General features: G+C 42.0%; 1 non-coding gene across 50 annotated transcripts in view; it reads right to left on the bottom strand.

Annotated features, from left to right (window-relative positions):
* The window catches only part of LOC127009111 (uncharacterized), a 123,553-nt gene that overhangs the window by 58,881 nt on the left and 52,602 nt on the right, over positions 1-12,070 (bottom strand). For 20 of the 50 annotated variants that reach the window (XR_007761641.1, XR_007761644.1, XR_007761638.1 and 17 more), the window contains 3 exons: positions 8,632-8,706; positions 8,192-8,247; positions 4,276-4,392 (listed from right to left, as the gene is read on the bottom strand). The exons of 13 other annotated variants lie outside the window; for them this stretch is intronic. This is a non-coding gene — a transcript (uncharacterized LOC127009111). The remainder of the gene's footprint in view (positions 1-4,275; positions 4,393-8,191; positions 8,248-8,631; positions 8,707-12,070) is intronic. 17 more of the 50 variants (XR_007761658.1, XR_007761650.1, XR_007761652.1 and 14 more) reach the window with 1 other exon arrangement.

The raw sequence follows: 12,070 nt of genomic DNA on the forward strand, positions 1-12,070 counted from the left end.
GCTGAGTTTATGGCTGAAAGCTTGTTATATTCAATAGCGACATTTGAAATTTGGCACGCGTGGCGATCTCGGATACGGCGCAGGGCGCTGTTTTGGCCCGGCCGGAGTGAGTTTCTTTATGTGCACCATTTAATTCTGCATGTTTTCATATATAATACATGATGATTATGTTGAGTTTATGGCTGAAAGCTTGTTATATTCAATAGCGACATTTGAAATTTAGCGCGCGCGGCGATCTCGGACACAGCAGAGGGCGCTGTTTTGGCCCGGCCGTAGTGAGTTTCTTTATGTGCACATGTAATTCTGCATGTTTTCATATATAATACATGATGATTATGTTGAGTTTATGGCTGAAAGCTTGTTATATTCAATAGCGACATTTGAAATTTCGCGCGCGCGGCGATCTCGGACACAGCAGAGGGCGCTGTTTTGGCCCGGCCGTAGTGAGTTTCTTTATGTGCACCATGTAATTCTGCATGTTTTCATATATAATACATGATGATTATGTTGAGTTTATGGCTGAAACCTTGTTATATTCAATAGCGACATTTGAAATTTGGCACACGTGGCGATCTCGGATACGGTGCGAGGTGTTGTTTTGGCCTGGCCGTAGTGAGTTTCTTTATGTGCACCATTTAATTCTGCATGTTTTCATATAAAAAACTTATAAATAAGCTGAGTTTATTGCTGAAAGCTTGTTATACTCAATAGCGACATTTGAAATTTGGGGCGCGTGGCGATCTCGGATACGGCGCAGGGCGCTGTTTTGGCCCGGCCGTAGTGAGTTTCTTTATGTGCACCATTTAATTCTGCATGTTTTCATATATAATACATGATGATTATGTTGAGTTTATGGCTGAAAGCTTGTTATATTCAATAGCGACATTTGAAATTTAGCGAATGGCGATCTCGGACACAGCAGAGGGCGCTGTTTTGGCCCGGCCGTAGTGAGTTTCTTTATGTGCACCATGTAATTCTGCATGTTTTCATATATAATACATGATGATTATGTTGAGTTTATGGCTGAAACCTTGTTATATTCAATAGCGACATTTGAAATTTGGCACTTTGGGCGATCTCGGATACGGTGCGAGGTGTTGTTTTGGCCTGGCCGTAGTGAGTTTCTTTATGTGCACCATTTAATTTTGCATGTTTTCATATATAAAAATGATGATTATGTTGAGTTTATGGCTGAAAGCTTGTTATATTCAATAGCGACATTTGAAATTTGGCACACGCGGCGATCTCGGATACGGCGCAGGGCACTGTTTTGGCCCGGCCGTAGTGAATTACTTTATGTGCACCATGTAATTCTGCATGTTTTCATATATAATACATGATGATTATGTTGAGTTTATGGCTGAAAGCTTGTTATATTCAATAGCGACATTTGAAATTTGGCGCGCGTGGCGATCTCGGATACGGCGCAGGGCTCTGTTTTGGCCCGGCCGTAGTGAGTTTCTTTATGTGCACCATGTAATTCTGCATGTTTTCATATATAATACATGATGATTATGTTGAGTTTATGGCTGAAAGCTTGTTATATTCAATAGCGACATTTGAAATTTGTCACTAGAGGCGATCTCTGATACGGTGCGAGGTGTTGTTTTGGCCTGGCCGTAGTAGTGAGTTTCTTTATGTGCACCAGTTAATTCGGAATGTTTGCATATATAAAAATGATGATTACGCTGAGTTTATGGCTGAAAGCTTGTTATATTCAATAGCGACATTTGAAATTTGGAGCGTGGCGATCTCGGATACGGCGCAGGGCACTTTTTTGGCCCGGCCGTAGTGAATTTCTTTATGTGCACCATGTAATTCTGCATGTTTTCACATATAATACATGATGATTATGTTGAGTTTATGGCTGAAACCTGGTTATATTCAATAGCGACATTTGAAATTTAGCGCGAATGGCGATCTCGGATACGGTGCGGGGTGTTGTTTTGGCCCGGCCGTAGTGAGTTTCTTTATGTGTACCATTTAATTCTGCATGTTTTCATATATAATACATGATGATTATGCTGAGTTTATGGCTGAAAGCTTGTTATATTCAATAGCGACATTTGAAATTTGACGCGTGGCGATCTCAGATACGGCGCAGGGCGCTGTTTTGGCCCGGCCGTAGTGAGTTTCTTTATGTGCACCATTTAATTCTGCATGTTTTCATATATAATACATGATGATTATGTTGAGTTTATGGCTGAAAGCTTGTTATATTCAATAGCGACATTTGAAATTTAGAGCGCGCGGAGATCTCGGACACAGCAGAGGGCGCTGTTTTGGCCCGGCCGTAGTGAGTTTCTTTATGTGAACCATGTAATTCTGCATGTTTTCATATATAATACATGATGATTATGTTGAGTTTATGGCTGAAAGCTTGTTATATTCAATAGCGACATTTGAAATTTAGCGCGCGTGGCGATCTCGGATACGGTGCGGGGTGTTGTTTTGGCCTGGCCGTAGTGAGTTTCTTTATGTGCACCATTTAATTCTGCATGTTTTCATATATAAAAATGATGATTATGCTGAGTTTATGGCTGAAAGCTTGTTATATTCAATAGCGACATTTGAAATTTGGCGAGCGTGGCGATCTCGGATACGGCGCAGGGTGTTGTTAAGGTTTTTCATTATCAGTTATCGGTTATCGGGAATAAGGTTTTCTGTTATCGTGCCCTGCTATGGCGGAGACGCTGTCTTTCTCCTCAGTCTGAAGCTAGCCAGCACTGTGAGTGGAACGTTTCTCTGGAATACACACACTGCATTTTGACCCCTACTATGGCACCCAAGCATCCTTCCACCTCGTCCAGTGACATAAGAACATAGGAGTCTGCACGAAGCAGCTCCTCTGAACCTTGGCTCCCGTGTATCTAACCCTACCTAATATCGCTGTCCATGACGCATCAACAAAGTGATGGTGGTGAGTGTGAGGACGTGTTTTTGTTGTGTCAGTGACTTACAAATGTAATGTAGCAATTCTTTCTTTAGAAAACTTTAACTTAACCCGGTGGTGGCAGGGATCATGTTTCTTAATGGTCCCTCCAAGCAAGAAAAATGAGAAAAAATCACCCTCACACAAACCATTTCATATTATATATCAAAGCATTTGTGATCAGTTTATGTGTTACTTTCCTCTCTGTCAAAGGCTGTAAAATAAGGCAAAAAGTAAGCAGAAAAATATATATCTACCCTTGCAGGTGAAAATATAGCCTGTTAGCTTTTGAGACCAAACCATGTAGTGAGCCTCCTCCTCCCTCCCTGCTGGCTAGGCTTCCTTTTAATATGTATTTCCACATGATGCGGCCAGTATCAGGAGTCTTTTTCACACCAATATTTACTGTATAATGATGACTTGACTCCTGCATTAGCACCGGTGAGTGAGTTAGGGGCTTAAGGAACTTTGATGCCAGGATTGGAGGTGACTTATTCCTGGGTTTAAACTTATACAAAATCAGGTTGGCGACATGTCTGTGGTAAGTCCCTTGTACAATAAGAAATATTACTTTCCTCTCTGTCAAGGGCTGAATAAATAAATCAAATTAATCTAACTATATTATAAAGCAAAACCAATTTTGCATGCATAATATGTATCCAGTGTGTAGTAAGCACTTTGGCAAACATATATCATGCATCCTATGCTTAACACGGTAGCTGCGGGGATCATGTTTCTTACCCGGTAGCAGCGACGGGCCAAATTTGTGGCTTTACCGTGTAGCAGCAATGGAACAAATTTGTGGCTTTACCGTGTAGCAGCAATGGAACAAATTTGTGGCTTTACCGTGTAGCAGCAATGGAACAAATTTGTGGCTTTACCGTGTAGCAGCAATGGGACAAATTTGTGGCTTTACCGTGTAGCAGCGACAGGCCAAATTTGTGGCTTTACCGTGTAGCAGCAACGGGCCAAATTTGTGGCTTTACCGTGTAGCAGCAACGGGCCAAATTTGTGCCATGATTTAAACCCCCCAAAATAGATGATGTGTAAACTGATCACAAATGCTTTGATATGTATTATGAAATGGCTTGTGTGAGGGGTGATTTTTTCTCATTTTTCTCGCTTAGAGGGACCATTAAGAAACACGATCCCCGCTGCTACCACCACCACTGGGTTAAAAGGCCTTTCCCTCTAAGCAAGGGGATGTACTGAACATTTTACAACACACTGGGTTACTAAGTGAGCTGCTGAACATTTTACAGCTCAATATAACGGGTTCACCCTTTGGGGGCTTCTGGCGGGGGTAATGAAGGCAGGGCAGGAAGTGAGTAGAGAAAGCTTACCTATTTCTCCAAGCTGCTGAAAAGCTTGTTGGCGAAGAATTACTTGTCGGTGAAGAGACTGTTGTTGAGGTGAGGAGTGCCCTGTGTTATGGCACCTCCCGGCACTGCTACACCAACCTGCAAATATGTGTCCACTCTCAAAGTCTTGTACCGGGAAAGACGGCATGGGATAATATATTATAAAATCTCTCTCTCTATCAAGGGCTGTATAAGATAATTAATTGATACTCTCGCTCTCCTATTTGTTTTTTGACATAAAGAAAACATTTGACAAGGCTTTCAAGGGAGTTTAGGGCATTTCCAAGGATAGTTTTAAGACACTGGAGGTGGTAGTATGACCATAGGTCTGTGCCGTGAAGCCAAAAAACACATATCTGACACACTTTTTCTAGGAATTTAGTGCATTTCCAGGGGTAGTTTTAAGAGCCTGGTGGCGGTGTGACCCTTCCTCTGTGCCATTAAGGAACAGTGACCCCTGCAAACACACAAAAACTATCTATTTATAACTATCTATCACCCTTTATCTATCTATCCTTCTATCCACTGGTTCCCAAACTGGGGACCATATAGCACAATGAAGGGCGCCGTAGGTTAAGGTTAGTTCAAGACTTAAACTAACCTTGAACTATGGGCTCCTTCAGTCTGCTTTATGGGCCCCAGTTTGGGAATGGCAAAGACATGGATTTTAAAGGAAATTACATAGATTTTAGAGGAAATTACATGGATTATAGTGCAAGCAACTGAAGTACAGGCCCACAAGATTATATGAGATGAAGTCCATGCATGTGAGGGCCCCAGACATTGTGTGTGTGTGTGTGTGCAGGCTGCCTTCATGGTACCATTTTAGCACATTGAAATAAGGTACCATCTCTCCATCTCCTTCAATGTGTCATTACATGTTTTTCCCAAGGCCACAGAGAAGGTTTTCATGGGCAGATCATAGCCATGGATGGAGGTTTTGCAAGTACTCTACTGGTATATTTTCCCACACACTAAATGCAAACAAACACCAACTTGGATATTTTGTAAGCTCATCCCGGCGCTAATTCAGCGATATTTCTTTGCTTCCTGCATGTTTATCTAACAAACACTAGTACTATGGTATTCTTGTATACCAATACTGCACTAACATAACTACAGTAGAGCCCCACTTAGCGCGAGATCAATTAGCGTGAACCGCATAACTGATGACTGCGTATTTTGAGTAATTATCAAACCCAAAAGTCAGACCCACGTGTGCACCAAATAACTTTTTTCATATTGGTTACTTTATTCAATTAGCGCAAATTTAGTTAGCGCGACCGCGTTCATCCACCTAATTCTCACGCTAAATGGGGCTCTACTGTACTAACATAGCTCATAGTAGTATTCCCACTTTTAATTAACATCTTGTACAGCAGTGTTTCTCTCTCCTGTGAACTGTTTCCCTGCACATGAATGCCTCGGCTGTGACGGGTCTTCATCAACAGTGCTGCCAGTGAGTGGCCTCACCTGAACACGAGTCATCGCTCCACACAGCAGGTGACCTGACGAGCCTGCCCTGACAAGCACCTGACAGCTGACCACCACCTTAACAATGAGGGAAATGACACTTGAGCGGCTTGACAGTTCAGGGCCAAGGCCGCCTCCACCCCCATTCCTATTCAAATACACTGGAATACCATATTTGGGTGTGTTTGTATTGGTATAACTATTGATAGAAATCAAAGCATTCTCATTGTGATTGGAATACAAGGAAAAGTATTTGTATTGTGCAAATAATTATCTGAGGAACACTTCAAAATCTATCATCTGTAATAGCAGGCATTACAAGTCCACACAGCCTCACGGGGGACTTGTTAGCACTGTGTTGAGTACAGGGTTATGAGCTCTTGTACATCTTTACAACACTGCTGCTGTTATGCCAAGAAGGTGTATTCATTCATATCAAAACAGCCTTCTTGTTAGCACTGTGTTGAGTACAGGGTTATGAGCTACACTACCTTGTACATCTTTACAACACTGCTGTTATGCCAAGAAGGTGTATTCATTCATATCAAAACAGTATTTCTATTCACTGTAATTTGAAGTACTGTATTGGTATTGTAATCCACAACACTTGTATTCCCTCCCTGATCTTAGATAACTTTACAACACTGCTAAACCCAATTATGACAAGAAGGTATTTGTATTCATATTAAAACAACTTCATATGTATTCAATGTAATTTGAAGTAATTGTATCCCCTCCCTCCCTGGTCAGGGGGAGTCGCTTGGGGGGGGTTGAGCCCACGGCACATCTTCCCGGCCCCACACAGCGTGGTAGCGTGAGGATTCGAACCCGCGTCGTCCATCACGCGACGAATGTGGGTCCAGTACGCTATCACTTCGGCCTATTATTATTTTGTCATGTTGTTGTTGCCTGATGAGTGATATACCACCTTTACTGAGTCAGGTTCATCTGCTAGAGTTTAATGTGACCCTGCTGACAGTTTCACAAGACTTCTGCACCTGGAACAGGAAAACCACCCATGAAAAGCTCTGTTAGTAGTATTACACCGCACTGCTATATAAAATCCTTCACTTTTGGGGGCACTGCGGAGGACATTTCTCGGTATGGCGGACATGGATTCAATTGGTGGACGGTGTACCCCACTCTGACTGGGTTCATTTCAGTGGCCACATGCAATGACTGAACACGGGCGGTGGTCTGCCCACACCAAGGCTGTCTCAGGCTGGGCTGGGTCATGGGCGCGTAACATTGACCGTAAAGTGTCGGCAAATACGACACCTTGTGGTCACTTACGCCTGTGTCGGACGCGTCTTGGATTTTTTTTCTTGGAGTAACCAATCTTGAATGTGGGAAAGAAATGGCGGACATTGCCAACAACTGACTGACGCACAAGATAGTCCTACATTCATTTTCTCTCCCTCTTTCTCTCCCTCTTTCCCTCCCTCCTTCCTTCCTTCCCTCCTTTATTCCTTGCCTCCTTCCTTCATTCCATCCTTTCCTTTTCTCTCCCTTTTCTCTCCCTCTTTCCTTCAATCCCTCCTTCCTTCCCTCCCTCCCTCCTTTAGTCCTTGCCTCCCTTCCTTCATTCCATCCTTTCCTCCATTCCTTCCTTTCCTTTTCTCTCCCTCTTTCCCTCCTTCTTTCCTTCAATCCCTCCTTCCTTCCCTCCCTCCCTCCTTTAGTCCTTGCCTCCCTTCCTTCATTCCATCCTTTCCTCCATTACTTCCTTTCCTTTTCTCTCCTCTTTCCTCCTTCTTTCCTTCAATCCTCCTTCCTTCCCTCCCTCCCTCCTTAAGTCCTTTCCTCCCTTCCTTCATTCCATCCTTTCCTCCCTCATTCCTCTCCCTCCCTTCCCTCTTTCCTTCCTTCCTTCCCTTCCCCTCCTACATACATACATACATACATAGTGAAGGAAGGCAGGAAGGTGACCTCTCTCCCCTGACCTCTCCTTGACCTTTTAATTGCTATTTCTGTGTTTAGTAAAAAAAAATTGATCCCATGTTTGTGTTCTTACAAACTGATACATTCTTACTGAGCTTCCTTCCTTCCCTCCCTCCCTTCCTTCCTTCCTTTATTACTGTTCTTTCTGTTATTCACTTGTTCTTTTCTCTCTCTGTTCCTTCCTTCTCTCCTTCCCTTTCCTTCCTATCTTTTTCCTTCCTTCCTTCCCTCCTTCATTCCTTCTTTCTCTCCCTCCTTCCTTCCATTCTTTCCCTTCCTTCCTTCATCCCTCCCTCCCTCCTTCCTTCCCATTGCTCCTTCCTTCCTTCCTTCCTTCCTTCCTTCCTTTCCTCTCCCTCCCTCCCTCCTTCCTTCCTTCCTCAGAACAATCCATTACAGAAAGAAAATGAAGACAGGAAAACAAAGAAGCAAGGAAAATATTGATAAATGGAAAAGAAATAGAGGAAAATAAATTAACACTTACCAAGGAATTCCTGTGTCCTCCTCCTCTTCTTCTTCTTCTTCTTCTTCTTGTTCTCTCTGTAATTCAAGTAAGGAGTCATTGCTCTGAGTAAACCTTAAGATACATTTTACATATAAATATAAATTCCTTTCAACTTTGAACCCTTCCTTCCTTCCTTCCTTCCTTCCACACAGCCACTACCACCAGAGGGTCGGGGTCAGAACCTTCCCAAGACACAGGGTCATAGTTTTAAACATTTTCCTGCCCAAACTTACAAATTTAAAACAACATTGTGGTATTAAGGCATCTTGAAAACATTCCAGTTGATGTGTGTGTGTGTGTGTGTGTGTGTGTTTGTGTTTGCAGTACCAAGGTGTTCCTGGCTGCAAACTTTCCCTCCTTATTATCAAAATTCCTTGACTGCTCGTTAACCATTTTAGAAAAAATAAATTAACACTCACCAATGGGTTCCTCCTGTGTTCCTCGTCTTCTTCCCAGTCCTCCTCCTCCTCCTCCTCTTCTTCGTTTGGTAGTGTCTGCAAATCAAGTTTGGTGTCAATTAACTGTGTAAACATCAACATACTTTTTATTTTTACAGTAAAAAAAAAGCCCATCACTCACTGCTCCAAAATGATATCATTATAAACTGGGTGCAACTCCAGCGTGTGGTGTACCCAGTGCAGTCTAGCCCAGTATCACAAGTCTACAAAATGACCTGACCTGTCTCCCAAAACCTAGTCCTGATTTGAGTATGTAATGACCTAACCACAATGTCCAGGCTGAAGCTCCTAGGCCAGAGGAGTGCGCACGCCTTTTTGAGGGTGTCAGATGCCTGAAATAGCATATTTTTACTGTGCAAAGCAGGTGAAGTCACTCAAATTTATCTATTTGTATATATTTCATGGTGGCAAAATTTAAATTATCAGTTTCATTTTCACCAGTGACACGAATTTGTGGCTGTTTTTCACAATAGAATTTCACTCTAATAAGTGAATCAGACCCCACAGAGATATTACCAGAGTGTGTAGGAATGAATACAAAGATAACCACATACTTTGATTTAACTCTAGGATGTCTCGTGGATCATCAATAAATAAAAAACAAAATATCTGGACAGGCCACTCTTGAGCCTGTTACCTTCAATGACACCCCAAAACAGTCCCTGCGCCAAGTGTGTAGCCCATATTTTGGTTGTGTTAGGTGCGCCTATTAGCAACTACTATTTTTACTGAACGAGGGACACATGATCCATATAAACCATTAATACTACCTAATAATATTAAACAAATTATATACGTGCTACCAGGGAATCATGAGGATTAATGTTATTGTAATTCTCACGTTTACTCAACCCTACTAAACCTATCCACCCCGCGCCCACCTAGCCTCCAGCAGGTGCCCACCCTGGCTCGCATAACCATAGCAGGGCACGATAACAGAAAACCTTATTCCCGATAACCGATAACTGATAATGGAAAACCTTATCAGTGATAACCGATATTCATTAACTGGAAACACAAATATAGGCGATAACCGACACCCGATATTAATCCACAATTCCGATACTATCTAGCGACAAGTCCGATAGGCGAAAACGATACTATATTGATATTTCAAATAAAAAACATAGATGAATTCATATTTTCATTATCTGTATTTTTAAAAACTTACAAAATCTGAAAACCACACGTTGACACGTGCATATGGACGGTAATACTAGAAACGCCTGAACCGGTGTTGTGTTATTTGGCGTCCCCACCGTCAAACACTGGTCTCTCGTGAACTGCACATGCTCAGACCAGCAAGCGTAGACCTGAACAGTCTCACAAAGCTTTTTAACCGTAATTTAGAGTTGCTGGAAGGCTGAATCAGACATACAGTACCACTACCACCATCCCCGATGTTTCTAGATCGACACTCTGTACGAGTTGTATTTATATGTACAGTGTCGTTCTAGAAACAGCGAGGATGGTTGTACTGTATGTCTGATTCAGCCTTCCAGCAACTGGTCTTAATGTGTTACTAACATGCGCAGTTCACGAGAGACCAGTGTTTGTTAACACAAGCGCCAGCTTTTGACGATGGGACACCAAATAACACAACACCGGGTGCCTTCAATATCATGGCATGCTCACAAACGAATATGGAATATCAAATTTGAGGCAGTGAATAATCATTTTGGGGCAAAGCTAAATGATTTTTCTCTTTGATGTATTGATTTTTGAGTCTAACATAAAAAAATAACCTAGTATTTTAATGTTGATGATCTAAGTACGAAATCTCTTCGCCAAAGATAATTCATAACCCAAGTTTTTCATAAAATACCGGGCACCCGGGCCACGCATGCAGTAGGAGGAGACAACGTTTTGTTTTTGTCTGAGGCAGAAAAAAAGTAGCGATTATCACTAGTTTGGTTACAAAAATAACGAAGATACCGATATATATTTAAATAAGCAGCGGATGGCCGACAACCCGATTTTGTTATCAGCGATAAAGTATCGCGATAACGCCCAGCTATGCGCATAACTCACCACCCACCTTCCTGCAATTACAAATGTAGTACTGCTGACACTTAATATAACACGTCACGTCGTAGGGTATTCGTATCTTACAATTTTACTGAACACCAGTCGACCTGTCCTCCCCCGCTCACCTCTGTTGCGCCTCCTCATTCCCAGTCTTACTAAAATGGATTGGCTGAGGAGAAGCACCTTCCACAGGGAGAGCGTGTCAGTTTTCCCTGTTCCTCACTGGCTGACAGCCACTGATGAGGCTGCTGGCCAATACCAAATTTAAAGTGCATATTTCACACCTTTTCTTTCTCCTTATTTTCTCCATGCAAACAGTTTAATACTTACTAAAAAATGGTCATTATCGTAAATAAATCTGTCTCAGGAAAACAAATAACCAGTGAGGCTGGCAAGGAGAGGAAGAGAGCTCACCATGCTGTGCCCAGTGACCATATTGACGTGTGTGTGTGTGTGTGTGTGTGTGTGTGTGTGTGTGTGTGTGTGATATACCCAATACCCACTACATATATAAATATATATATATATATATATATATATATATATATATATATATATATATATATATATATATATATATATATATATATATGTAGGCATCAGCTCTCAGTGATTTTACTATACTAGGCTACTACTACCCTACTCACCTAGACTTACATGATGATTATGTTGAGTTTATGGCTGAAAGCTTGTTATATTCAATAGCGACATTTGAAATTTAGCGCGCGCGGCAATCTCGGACACAGCAGAGGGCGCTGTTTTGGCCCGGCCGTAGTGAGTTTCTTTATGTGCACCATGTAATTCTGCATGTTTTCATATATAATACATGATGATTATGTTGAGTTTATGGCTGAAAGCTTGTTATATTCGATAGCGACATTTGAAATTTGGCACACGCGGCGATCTCGGATACGGTGCGAGGTGTTGTTTTGGCCTGGCCGTAGTGAGTTTCTTTATGTGCACCATTTAATTCTGCATGTTTTCATATATAAAAATGATGATTATGCTGAGTTTATGGCTGAAAGCTTGTTATATTCAATAGCGACATTTGAAATTTGGCGAGCGTGGCGATCTCGGATACGGCGCAGGGCACTGTTTTGGCCCGGCCGTAGTGAATTTCTTTATGTGCACCATGTAATTCTGCATGTTTTCATATATAATACATGATGATTATGTTGAGTTTATGGCTGAAACCTTGTTATATTCAATAGCGACATTTGAAATTTAGCGCGAATGGCGATCTCGGATACGGTGCTGGGTGTTGTTTTGGCCCGGCCGTAGTGAGTTTCTTTATGTGTACCATTTAATTCTGCATGTTTTCATATATAATACATGATGATTATGCTGAGTTTATGGCTGAAAGCTTGTTATA

Source organism: Eriocheir sinensis, chromosome 39, assembly GCF_024679095.1.
Source record: "Eriocheir sinensis breed Jianghai 21 chromosome 39, ASM2467909v1, whole genome shotgun sequence".
Classification (NCBI taxonomy): domain Eukaryota; kingdom Metazoa; phylum Arthropoda; class Malacostraca; order Decapoda; family Varunidae; genus Eriocheir; species Eriocheir sinensis.